This window comes from Petromyzon marinus, assembly GCF_048934315.1.
Source record: "Petromyzon marinus isolate PM22_M1 ecotype Great Lakes invasive population chromosome 84 unlocalized genomic scaffold, UKy_Petmar_22M1.pri1.0 chr84_unloc.3, whole genome shotgun sequence".
NCBI lineage: Eukaryota > Metazoa > Chordata > Hyperoartia > Petromyzontiformes > Petromyzontidae > Petromyzon > Petromyzon marinus.
In genome coordinates, this window is record NW_027422640.1 from 1,798,591 (window position 1) to 1,812,781 (window position 14,191).

At 50.4% G+C, this 14,191-nt stretch overlaps 1 long non-coding RNA gene across 1 annotated transcript in view; it reads left to right on the forward strand.

Moving 5' to 3' along the window:
* LOC142908446 (uncharacterized) overlaps positions 1-13,687 on the forward strand; it is a 313,842-nt gene extending 300,155 nt beyond the window's left edge. Inside the window, exon 2 of the long non-coding RNA XR_012931775.1 lies at positions 7,510-13,687. This is a non-coding gene — a long non-coding RNA (uncharacterized LOC142908446). The remainder of the gene's footprint in view (positions 1-7,509) is intronic.
* The last annotated feature ends 504 nt before the right edge of the window (positions 13,688-14,191 follow it).

A 14,191-nucleotide genomic window follows, 5' to 3' on the forward strand; every position in this document is an offset into this window, starting at 1 on the left:
CGCCTCGTTGACGAGGTGGGGTTATCAATCGGAATAATGCAATTAATCGTATGCAGTTATGCTAGCGTCAACTCGGCTTCGTTGTCTAACTTCGTATTATCGATCAGTATAATACAATTATTCTCACTTTGACATTTATTATGTATTAGTATTTATGTAAGGTCCCCAAGTTCAGATCTCAATTAGAGTGTTTTAATGTAAGGTCCCCAAGTTCATATTTCAGAGTGTTTGTGTCAGGTCCCCAAGTTCATATCCCAGTTAGATTGTTTGTGTAAGGTCCCCAAGTTCATATCTCATCGCAGAACCAGTTCTTATGCATAAATCATAGGAAAAAATCACGCCACAACTTCTGCATTAATCAATTTATTTCCTAATTAAACCTTAACTCTAATATAGTATGTAACTCTCAATCTCGGAACTTTTAACACTGTATCAATACAGTATCATCAACGACTGGGTGGTTCCACTTTGATTCCCCCCCCTCCCCTCCCCCCCCCCCCCCCCCGCATAACGCGATTGGTGTTAGTGAGAGAGAGTCGTTAAAACAGGCATGCAAGCTATTCTAAACAAAAAATCTTAACCTTCTATTATGGATTATTATTTTTGAAATCGGCCACACAGTACTCCCGGGTGCTCATTCATCGATCCATAGAGTGGTGACCACCGGCTGCGCTATCGGGCGCTGACGATACGCATTTGTTGTGATGCTACTTTTGATAGCACCAGCTCACACCGCGTAGCCCCGTCGCTAAACAGCGAGTCTCGCTAGGCGGCGGCAGAGACCTCCCCCGCGTCGGCGGTGGTTGATCTCCTGCAGGGATGAGTGGAGCTGGCCAGCGGGTCTTGCCCGCTTCCTGATGAGCTGTCGGCAAGCTGATGAGCCGAGCTGAGCTGAGCTCAGCCGAGCTGAACCGAGCTCCGATGAGCCGGCCGAACTGAGGTTTCAATGCTGCAGTGTCCTCTTTTATGCCAGAATTCCTCCTCTTGGCTCCTCCCCACAAGGCAGAGCTTCTTTTGATTTAGCTGTGTCGTGGTCTGGAGCGCGTGTTCGTATGTGCGCGTCCGTATGTGTGTCCGTCCGTATGTGTGTCAGTGTGTGTCCTTGTGTGCGTCATTTACGGCATAGTTCTGTTGTCCTCCTCTTTACATAAACCACCAAAAAGTAAAACAAACAGATGTTACAAATCGTCTCGAAGGCGTCTCTCTGTCTGCCGGCGCGAGAGGGAGGGGCAAGCTTCCCTCACTGCATGTCATGTTCCCGACACACAAAGGAATGGTTAAAGTTTTTAAAGTTAACATTTATCTCTCACAGTTTGATATCGCACCACCCGCAGCCATGATTCTGTGTGTAACCCAAGGTCTGTCGTGTCAGCTTTCCATCGTGGTGTTTGACTTATGTCAAGGGAAGGTGCTCCCTTAAGCGTAAGCATATTCCTATCATGTACTGCAGGAAGACAAAGGCGGCCGGGAGATACTCTTTTTTCCTGGCCCCCGGTTTAACATCGCTCAAGTATCTGCAAGGTTATGTAAGCGGGATATAGTTCACGGTGAATAGCACCAACATTAATGTTGTATGAAATTATACATGGTTCCTTTAACTGAAAACTCCCTGCCCCACTCTCTCGCTGTCTCTCGCAGTCTCTGCTGACACTCTCTGGCCTGCACTCTCTCGCTGTCTCTCTCAGTCTCTGCCCCACACTCTCTGGCCGTTCTGACTTACGTGTTTTTTTACTTTAAATTAACACTGCATTATTATTTGCTTATGTCCGGAGGTTAGAGAATTCGTTTTGACTTAGGAAAAATTCTGAATGCCATATGCTTCAGGTCAAGTTGTGTTGAAATTATTAAAATTACTAAACATTCAGTATTGAATTAATAAGTGGGCAATGGTTCATTGCTGTAGCTCGCAGCCTGGTCTCCAATTGGAGCGAGCGCGAGGATTGATAATTTTAGCCTATTCCTGTTTAACACATAGGCTTTCGCGACCAATATTATTCATAATAAAGGTTTTTGGGTTAGATCGCGTTTATTTATAAATGTGTCGTAACCCTCCACCACCCGACACGGCCAATCAGCAAAAAAAGTGTCACGTTGACAAAAGACAAATAATTCACTACTTTAGCCCACCGGTGTGTTGAAGAGTGAATCCACAACATTTACAGTTTGAGTACGACGTTTCGCTGGTAAATATGTAGTGTTGTAAGGACGAGCAGACTTCTTTAGGAGGCACACTCTGTTTATTGTATTTTTTCCTTATACAACGCTTAACACGCACAGAGGGATATTCGGTCCCCTCACCCGATACCCTAGGGAGGTACAGCCTCCGGACCTGGCGGGACTCTCACGCCTACCGCTAACCTCCTTGATACCTAAGGAGGTACAACCTCCGGACTTGGCGGGACTTACACGTCTACCGCTATCCTAGTCCTCCGGCTAGGACCTAGGGGAGGCTATCTGACCCACCGCTGGCCCCGTGGGTCCTGACCACTGGGTATGCCGAGCCTTAGCCCTTAGAAGGGCTGAAAGGCTGGTCCAGGGTCCTAGCTAGGCTTCAGCCCAGTCTTCTATCTTCGTGCAGGGAGAGAACTCCCCGAGGTCCGTGGGTCACCCGTCTTATACCCCTTCGTGGCCAGGTAGAACCAATCATACATTCCCACATGGAACCGTCTGGCCACGATTCCCACATGGAACCGTCTGGCCACGATCCGTTTCACCTCGACTGACCCCAACCATTGTACCCAGGGGTAATGCTGCACTGCCCTGGTGGCAACGCAGGTTACGCAACAGCGCGTAGTTAACACCTCTACAAATACATCCAGCATCATTGGGCAATTCGCCAGAATGGTACAGCCCTCGCTTGCTCCCGGTTTTATATAGAGCAGCAGGGTGACGTCATCACTTAACGTTACTTTAATAGCAATGCAGGATAAATGCAGTTTGACTTACCTATGTCTGGGCTAATGCGAACTCCCGTCGACCCTGGCCCGGCATTTACATTAGTCCTGCAATTTGCTGTGCTCTGCGTTCTGTCTGTTCCCTCTGACCCTGTGCCTGTTTGTGAATTGTCAAAATCATGTCAGTAGGTCATGGTAAATGGCTTTTCCATGACCTCCACATGCCGTTGCTGAGGGATTGGGGTTGTTTTCATTCATTATTTCGAGGAGGAAAAAAAACACGTGTATCGACACATTTCTTGTTAACATCAAAGATGGAAAATGGGGCATATATACAACAGGCTGATCAATGCCCAGGTGTGGTGAAGGGATGGCTGCCTATTGCTCAACCATGTTACTTTTGCCGATGATCTGGTAATTGCTGCTTACTCAGAGGAGGAGTTGAAGGCGCTGCTGCTGAACCTTGAGCTTTCCGCGAAGAGGTGGGGCCTTACCATCAGCCCCACCAAAACTAAGCACCTGCCTGGGTATTTTGTACCATTGGACACTCCCAATTGGTGGTAGGGCAGTTGTGGAGAGTGTGGAGAGTTTCCCATACCTGCGCAGTGTATTCATGATTGGCTCCTGTTAACCAGCAGAGGTCTCACTACAAATCTGTTGTGTGCCATTATCTTTTCATCGGTTACATAATGCTGTGTGGATGCTACCTGGTCTGTCGCTTCGAACGAATTTTGAGGTCTTCTCGGTCATTCCCTCACTTCTCTATGCTTGCGAAACGTGGAGAAGAGATGGTACAGGAGGATGTGGAGCTGAGTGGACTTGCCGATGACTGGTACCAGCGGTGTCAAGATCACCCTCTGTGGAGGAGGCTCTTGAAGGACGCTACTGGGCAGTTGGAGGCAGTCGCCCTCCAATAACAACGGAGAGGGGGAGGAGCGACGCTCACAACAACGAGCAGAGCGCCGGGTGGCTAAAGCAGAACAAGTTGGCACAGTAGGGGACACAGGTGGTGCTTCGGCCACTCATCTCAGTCAGTCGACCCGTGGCACCTGGGTCTGCCCCGTGACCTCCTGCCAGCAGGCTTTCGCCATTTCACGTGACCTTAACGTGCACATAGCCTGGCAGAAACGTCGTGGTCACATCACCACCACGTAGTGGCAAATGGTGGTTGTTGTTGGGTGAATGAATGTGTGACTAAGTCACTTTGTGTGAGTTAATATGTGTGTGCGTGTAAGTGTGAATGTGTGGGTGAGTGTGTGAGTGGGTGAATGTGTGAGTGTCTGTGGGCGAGTGAGTGTGGGATTGAGTGAGTATGTGAATGTGTGAGTGTGGGCGAGTGAGTGTGTGAGTGAGTGTGTGAGCGAGTGAGTGTGTGGGCGAGTGAGCATGTGAGTGAGTGTGTGAGTGAGTGAGTATGTGAGTGAGTGTGTGGGCGAGTGAGCGTGTGAGTGAGCATGTGAGTGAGTGTGTGGGCGAGTGAGCGTGTGAGTGTGTGAGTGAGTATGTGAGTGAATGTGAGTGTGTATAGCCTGTGGGGAGCCTTTGTGTCTGTGTATTAATAGATACACACTCCCGTATAGCCTGTAACAGACTGTAGGGGCAAGTGTTGCTAGCGAACAGTGCCTATCCCCGCCACTGTGGCACACGAGGGGGTGGGTGCCCAGCACCAACACGCCCGGCCGCCTTTGTCTCCCCAGTGGCGATGTTCACTACACACTGCACCAGGTTCTCATTTGAGGCTGAATCGACCTAGGGGAGGCCCAGGAGTGGTTCAGATAATCGTCACACACACTCTCACACACTCAGTTTCACTCACACACTAACTCTCACACTCACTCACACTCTCACAAACTCACTCACACTCTCACACTCAGACAAACACACTCTCACACGAAAAAATATCCCCCGTATAGCCTTAACAGACTGTTGGGGCAAGTGCTGTTAGCGAGTAGCAGCATCTATGAAGGCCGGCACTGTGGCACACGAGGGAGTGGGTGGGCAGCACCACGCCCGGCCGCCTTTGTCTCCCCATCGGCGATGTTTTTAACACACCGCACCAGGTACTCGTTTGAGGCTGAGTCGAACTAGGGGAGGCACAGGACCGGTTCACATTATCGTCACTGGTGGTGTTAGCCGTGAGCGGGGATCGAACTCGGGTCACCGAGTTCGTAGCGTAGCGCAGCGCTAACGGCTACACTGCTGCAGCGAGTGACGTGCAGAGGGCTCCTTGTTTATTCCTCACACTTGACAGGCACAATCACTGAGCGACGTATACACACTGGGCTAGGCATTGCTGACCCACTCATACGGCCCCATCGCCGGCGTCTAAACTACATAGCTGGCTGACTGATACAGTGACGACGACGATGGGAGCCGTACAGCGGATCGGCCATGCGGCCGGGCGATGGAGAAAAGATGGCGGCGAAGACAGCGACGGCAGCCAGGACCCGGACCCCCACCACAGCCCCGAACCTCCGGTCACGTCCCGCTTATATGAACTTTATGGCGGTCGCCCGGGGTACCATAGCACCCCGGCTCTCGAATAATGTCCGTGATGCAGTCATTTTTAGTCTGTTGATGGTCGGTGATGTGGGAATCGACTCATCTCGACGAGCTGTACACTATGCACCACCACAGTGCGTACGAGAGTTCAGGGTTTCGGCGCAATCGTCCTCGCTGCGTTCCGACATCGCGGAGTAGCACTGATTTCGGATTGATTGGTAGTTAAGTTACACCCCTGGAAATAAAATAGTGTCCCAGAAATAAAATATTTAATTGTCTCGGCCATTTGGTATTATTTGGTACCCCGGGATCATATACTCCTCGTCATGGCAAAGCCCCGCCTCCAGCCATGCCCCCGGCCACGCCCCCTTCTAGAACCTTCGAGCAGGTTCCCGGAGCTTCCAGACTGATCCCCGCCTCTGACCTTTAGTGCAGTTACGCCTCCCGTTTTGGTTGGATGTTATATAATGCACCCATACCCGTAATTATCCCTTCCTGTCAACAGATGGCACCCTGTCACTTCACTCCCTCTCCCCACTCACGCACTTACACTGACACACACTCACTCACCAACTCACACACATTCACACACTCACCCACACAGCCACTTACCCACTCTCACACAGTAACACACTCACCCACTCATACACAACCCCTCACCCACACACTCACCCACACAGCCACTGACCCATTCACACACAGTAACACACTCACGCACTTACAGACACTCCCTCACCCACACACTCTCACACACTGACGCACTCACACTCACACACAGCCACTGACCCACTAACAGTAACAAATTCACCCGTCATAATACACTCCCTCGCCCACACACTCATCCACACACCCACTGACTCATTCACACACATTAACACACTCAACAACAACAACCGCCATTCGCCACTAAGTGGTGGTGACGTCACCACGACGCTTGTGCCAGGCTATGTGCACCCTGAGGCCACGTGAAGTGTCGAACGCCCGCTGGCAGGAGGTCACGGGGCAGACCCAGGTGCCACGGGTCGACTGACTGAGATGACTGGCTGATGCACCACCTGTGCCCCCTACTGTGCCAACCTGCTGTGCTTTAGCCACCCGGCGCTCCACTCGTTGTTGTGAGCGTCGCTCCTCCGCCCTCCGTTGTTGTTGGAGGGCGACTACCTCCAACTGCCCAGTAGCATCCTTCACGAGCCTCCTCCACAGAGGCCGATCTTGACACCGCTGGTACCAGTCATCGGCAAGTCCACTCAGCTCCACGTCCTCCTGTACCACATCACTCCATCTCTTCTATAGCCCGTGCCGCGCCCGCTTAGCCCCCTCAATCCGGCCGAACAAAAGCTGTTTCGGCATGCGTTGGCTGGGCATGCGGGCTACATGGCCCAGCCATCGCAGCCTTGCCCACCGGAGGAGCTCACCGATGGGACCTTGGCCAGATCTTTCAAGGATTTGTGAGCTCCTCACACAATCCAGTCTGGTTAAACCCAGGATGGATCGTAGGCAGGCCAGCCTAAATGTTTCTAACCGGCGAAGATGTTCCATTAGGGGGGTCCACATTTCGCAAGCGGAGAGAAGGGAGGGAATGACCGTGGCCGAGAAGCCCTGAAGCTTAGTGCGGAGCGACAGACCAGGTAGCTTCCACACAGCGTTACGCAATTAATTACCACGAAACCACGAGTTAACACACTCATCACACACACTCACACACACTCGCTCACCCACACACTCACCCACACAGCCACTGACCCACTCACACACAGTAACACACACACAGTAACACACACACAGTAACACACTCAGTGACAAAGACAAAGATCCCCGTATAGCCTTAACAGACTGTAGGGGAAAATGCTGTTAGCGAGCACCTATGAAGGCCAGAATGGTACACGAGGGGATAGGTAGCCAGCACCACGCCCGACCGCCTTTGTCTCCCAAGTGGCGATGTTTACACACCGCACCAGGTACTTATTTAAGGCTGAGTCTACCTAGGGGATGCCCTAGGTAGACTCGGTTTAGATAATCGTCACTGGTGTTGGCCGTGAGCGGGAATCGAACCCGAGTCGCCAGGTTCATAGAAAAGCGCGTTAAACGCTACACTACCGCTCCCCAGACCCAGGTGCCACGGGTCGACTGACTGAGATGACTGAGATGACTGGCTGATGCACCACCTGTGTCCCCTACTGTGCAAAATTGCTGTGATTTAGCCACCCGGCGCTCCGCTCGTTGTTGTGAGCGTCGCTCCTCCGCCCTCTTGTTGTTGGAGGGCGACCGCCTCCAACTGTCCAGTAGCGTCCTTCATGAGCCTCCTCAACAGAGGCCGATCTTGACACCGCTGGTACCAGTCATCGGCAAGTCCACTCAGCTCCACGTCCTCCTGTACCACGTCACTCCATCTCTTCTCTAGCCCGTGTCACGCCCGTTTAGCCCCCTTTATCCGGCCGAACAAAAGCTGTTTAGGCATGTGGTGATTGGGCATGCCGGCTACATGACCTAGCAAACGCAGCCTTGCCTGCCGGAGGTGCTCACCGATGGGACTTTGTCCAGATCTTTTGAGGATTTGTGAGCTCCTCACACAATGCAGCCTATTTAAACCCAGGATGGATCGTAGGCAGGCCAGCCTGAATGTTTCTAACCAGCGAATATGTTATATTAGGGGGGTCCACGTTTCGCAAGCATAGAGAAGGGAAGGCTTCGTGTGGAGTGACAGACCAGGTAGCTTCCACACAGCATTACGCAAATGATGAAAAGATAATGCCGCTCGACTGATTCAGAGTGAGACCTCTGCTTTTAAACTGGAGCCGGTCATGAGCACACTGCCCAGGTATAGGAAACGCTCCACTCTCTCCACAACTGCCCCATCACCAATTGGGAGTTGTGGGGGTGGAGTGCCCGATGGTACAAAATACCCAGGCAGGTGCTTCGTTTTGGTGGGGCTGATGGTAAGGCCCCACCTCTTAGTGGCACAATCCAGTTTCAGCAGCAGCACCTCCAACTCCTCCTCTGAGTTAGCCGCAATTACCAGGTCGTCGGCATACATAACGTGGTTGACCGATAGGGAGCCATCCCTTGACCACACCCGGGCATCGATCAGCCTCCCATTGTATCTGTACCAGATGGAAATTCCTCCGGTTCATGAACTACGTGGTCGAAATAGATGTTAAATAATGTGGGAGCCAGAGGACATTCCTGTCGCACCCCAAAGTGTACAGGGAATGGCTCTGACTCCCGGCCACGTAGGTTTACCCAGGCCCGCTCACCATCATGATGAGCGTGAGCAGAGGGTCAGGGACTCCGAAAGCACGACGAACAACCCAGAGCCCAGGCCTACTGATGGTGTCATAGGTCTTGACCAGGTCAATGAAGCAGAGATGTAGGTCTTGTTGGAATTCTCTACACCTCTGCTGTTGCAGACGGACAGAAAACATGGCATCTGTGCAGGACCGCCCTTTCCTGAAACCGCATTGGGGCTCTGCAAGCCTCTCCTCAGTGTGCCTAGCAAGGCGATGTTGAACAATCCTTGCCAGGATCTTTTCCGTCACATTGAGGAGTGATATGCCCCTTTAGTTGTTAAAGTCTGTGCAGCCCCGCTTCTTAAATAGGGGGACTACCAGGGCATCCTTCCAATGATGCCGAACCCGTCCAGTGGCCCAGACTGTTGTTAAGATATAGTAATAGGTTTTACCCTTTTAACTGGCACAAAAAACTGACACCTTTATTCAAGGCATCATGTCTGCAATAACCACAACACAAGCAGTCAAAATGCAAACAAAAAGACAACTCTGGTAATAATATGCACTGTCCTTGAATTTGATTGGTCCACACCCGAGACGGCTTTCTTTAGAGCCTAGTCTCCACTGGTGTTGGACCAGAAAACGCCCGAGATGGCTTTCTTTAGAGCCTAGTCTCCACTGTGGAGACTAGGCTCTAAAGAAAGCCGTCTCGGGTGTGGACCAATCAAATTCAAGGACAGTGCATATTATTATCAGAGTTGTCTTTTTGTTTGCATTTTGACTGCTTGTGTTGTGGTTATTGCAGACATGATGCCTTGAATAAAAGTGTCAGTTTTTTGTGCCAGTTAAAAGGGTAAAACCTATTACTATATCTTGTCACTGGCAAAGGAGGTCTCATAATGTTGTTATGTTGTCATGTAGGGCAGTCTGTGCACAAACGCCGCCCTCCCTCAGCATTTCGCTTGGGAGCTCATCTCTGAGCGGTGCCTTTCCTGGTCTCAAACTCTGGATCGGCCTTAGTTCTTCCTCAACAGATGGCACCTCAGGCAGCCACTCACAGGGGGTGACTTCCTTTTCCAATATTTGAGGCACCGCAACCTCAGCAGGGTCCTCCCCACTTTGTCCCATGATGTTTTATAGGCTGAGGGATTTCCCCTCCCCCAGGACCTCACATAAATACTCAGTATATCTGCAAACCTGTTCCTGGGGGTCATAGATTGGATCACCATTCTTTCCCCTAATGATGGTAATAGATGTGGCACTGCAGGTTACTTTTTTGATGGAGTTAAATAGGGATTTGTGATCGCGGACCATTGAGGCAGACTCCATCTCGTCAGCAACCCGCGACCACCACCCATCCTTGCAGCGCCTCATGGCTCTCCGAACCTCCGAGCGAAGGCTATGGTAAGCCTCCTCATTCTCTGACGTGGGATGCTGTAGACGATTAGAGTGGGCCTGATGCTTGTTGTCAACCATCCTGAACACATCCTCTGTCAACCAGGGTCTCTCGGGAGGTCTGGGACGCGTACCCAAAGCAGCCATTACAGCTGCATGAGTCACATTCCTAAACCTCGCCCATTTACCCACGACATCAGGAGGAGTGGGGGACGATGCCAACCCCAGCCGCAAGCGATGATGAAATTCTCGCTTGCAACTTCCATCAGCTAGCTGAGACCACGCCACCTTAGGTTGGAATGGGGTCCTGAGTGTACACCCACCACCGGAGTGGAAGAATGTCAGGGGCATCTTACACACTCCCTCACCCACACACTCGCACATGCACACACGGTGACCCACACACACACATTAACACACTCACCACACACACTCACAAAGATCCCCCATATAGCCTTAACAGACTGTAGGGGCAAGTGCTCACACACACTCCCTCACCCATAAACTCACCCACATACCCACTAACCCATACACACAGTAACACACTCATCACAAACATTCACAAACACTCGCTCACCCACACACTCACCCACACAGCCACTGACCTACTCACACACATTAACACACTCATCACACACACTCACACACACAGTCACACACGCTCCCTCACACAATCAACCACACACCGTCACCCACACACTCAACCACACAAACACAACAACACAACAACCGCCATTAGCCACTAAGTGGCGGTGACGTCACCACGACGCTTGTGCCAGGCTATGTGCACCTTGAGGCCACGTGAAGTGTCGAACGCCCGCTGGCAGGAGGTCACGGGGCAGACCCAGGTGCCACGGGTCGACTGACTGAGATAACTGGCTGATGCACCACCTGTGCCCCCTACTGTGTCAACCTGCTGTGCTTTAGCCACCCGGCGCTCCGCTCGTTGTTCTGAGCGTCACTCCTCCACCCTCCGTTGTTGTTGGAGGGCGATGTTGTATATGAGCCTTTTCCAAAATTGATATTAACAATAATATTTGCCGTTATATATATCATATTTTTTTTAACAAACGAAACAAAATAATTAATAAAACCCGTAAGCCAGGCACACAAAAAAACCAGGTGTCGGCCATAAACAGGCTATTAATAAATAAAGAAATAATGAAACTCTCGAGGCGAGGATGTTAGCAGCTATCTGCGAAGATCTCCAGATGAACAAGAGTTTGATGTGCCCTAAGGGAGGTCAAGCAGAGGGAAGCCCTCCCGCAAGCCAGAAATGAGGACGCCCACGGGTTAAACTATTTTTTTTTAAACAACGGTTCAAATTTAAAATGCAATAACAAGAATGAGCTAAAGTTAGCGGTCATCGCGCTCACTCCAATCAAGACCAGGCCACCAGATACATCAGTGAATTATTATCCAATAATTAATTCGCTATCAAATGATTTTCACCTTTAATACTTTTACTGTTAAAACAAAGCTTGGAGACAAAATACCGAGTCACATCAAAGGTTATCGAGAAGGAATGAGGCGAACGGGCAAACTTACGAAAGAGTTTAAACAATATCCCAAGCAACCCCGACCATCTTTGTCTCTCTCACAGCGCGGAGAAGCAGGAATTACACCTTATCACAAGGGGCCATCTGGAAAAGCCAGCCGGGTTTGATGAGGAGACACACCCCACCCCACACACGGCAACCAGAAAAAAACAAGTTTTAAAGAAATTGCAAAATAACATTAATAATAATGTGTTAACCTTAAACGATATTCCATTATAGAACCTTACAGATCCAAGGGATATGGATTCCAACAATCTGGAAACGGACCTCTTAAACTCAGGATGAAAATTATTTTTCTTTTTAATAATTCCATCATAACATTTCGAACCTCGGTAAACCGAGAGGTGTCAGGAGGACGTAGTTACAAACACGAGTCGTGGCGAACATGGGACCAAATGGTATTTGAGAAATATAAGTCGAAAGTATAAAGAGATAGGTGCTCCCGACCACCTTTGTCTCTCCCGAAGAGCGCGAGAGAGGAATTTCACGCCAGGGCAAACAGATCGTTATCGCAGGAGCCATCTGTACACACACACACACGAACTCACACACAGACCCCGCCCCCCCCTTTTCCACTGCGCAGAGAGAATTGTCTTTGAATATAACGGTCAGCCGCATGTTTCAAAAGTCAGTGAAGTTAAGTCAAGAGTCAAGACAGATCAGCGAGTCAAGACGTCCACAGGACGAGCAGTCGCATGGAGCGGCTGGCTCCGAGCCTCGCTGAGTAGCGAGGATCGCTGAGTCGCGATGTATCAACAAAAGTGAGTCATACAGCAGTGGAGGAAACCTGCTGTCAGCGAACCAGCACGGGCGCGTTCGCGCACTTCAACAGAGAGAGCACGTGCGACTCAACTCACTCAACTGAAGAAAAAACTTGGCCAGCCGCCAACAAAGTATCAGCGAATCAGCGCTGAGAGCGCTCGAGCATCTCCACAAAGAAAGCACGTGCAACGTGGCTCAACCAGCAGCGGAAAAGCTTGAGAGCCGCCAACAACCTCAACAAAGAGAGCGCGTGCGACTCGGCTCACTCAGCAGAAGAAAAACTTGACCTGTCGCTCGCGAGCGCAGCGTCAGCTACTACAGCAGCGGAAAGAGCGCGCGCCGGCGTAGCTCATCCAGCAGTGGAGGAAACTGCTGTCAGCGAATCAGCACGGGCGCGTTCGCGCATCTTCAAGGAGAAAGAGCGCGGCCAGCAACGCCAAGCAAGAGCGTGCAGCAGCTCAGCCAGCAGTGGAGAGAAACTGCTATCAGCGAATCAGCACGGGCGCGTTCGCGCATCTTCAAGGAGAGGGAGCGCGCGCCACCAGCGTGCCATCAGCACCAGCATCAGCACCAGCGCGTGCCAACAGCGCGCCACCAGCGTGCCACCAGCACCAGCACCAGCGCGTGCCAGCAGCGTGCCACCAGCGTGCCACAGTGCGCAACTTCGCGTCACCAGCGCTGAGAGGGCAGCGGCCCCGCACTCAACACCCATCGGCGCGACGACGGCGAGCGTCGTGCTGACTCATCCAGCCAGCGGTGGACAGAAACTGGCAGCCGGTCGTATGCAACCCCTCCTCCACACTCTCCCCCTCACTCCCCCACCGCGCCGCAATACACAGGAAACACATTTTGGACACAAGAGATGCTAACCTCGGCGTCTGCTTTACGCAAAGAATTGAACCAGTGATAAAGAAGACACACGATACGCATATCGGGATAATCAAGAAGGGTGCCACTCCAAGGTGGTGCATTAAAAATCAATTCATAAAGGAAAATACTGCTGTCATTGAGTTGCATAATAACCAATCGTCCTGTTAACAACGTGATACGAATTGACTTGAAGGTCTATGAATGGATGTGGTACTGTGTGGGCAATGTTTAAACACGAATTTACATATGATAAGGTTAAGGTTTTGATAGAATAGTTGCATGTTTTAATCTCTCTCTCAACAACCGATTGATTGCGTTACGCGTCGGGAATTAACCACAGGTGCCGCTATCGAGGTGAAACAACGTAATCGTGATGGTATCATGTTCACGCTGTGTTGAAATTCCAAAATCCCGAGATTGAGTTTTCATATTATCCAAAAATTAAAGTTAGCTAGAAATAAAATTGATTAAAGCAGAAGGTTTGTGTGTGATTCTTCCTGAAATTCTGCATTATATTGTTCTGCGTATGAGATCTGAATCCTGGGGACCTATCATAAGCACACTATCACCACACATAATCCATAACACACATAATCCGTAATGTTCAATCGAGAGTAATCGTATTCTTATCGATAATACGGAATTAAAGAGCAGAGTCGAATCGACTCTCTCTCATTCACGCTCACAACGCATGCGTCACTGCATACGATTAATTGCGTTATTCCAATTCATAACACAATCCTCGTCACCGAGGCTCGACCTGATAATCCATAACGACCTGCATTATCATAACCACGCCCACTCGCATAAATTAATACGATTACCTCTCGAATCAGCATAATTTATGCGCATAATTACACTGATTAACATAATTTCGGATAAATTATGCAAATCTAAAATTTCATTTAATTTTCATTATTTTCATCAATTTTCATAACACCTATATATACAACAGCGACTACCTCCAACTGCCCAGTAGCAT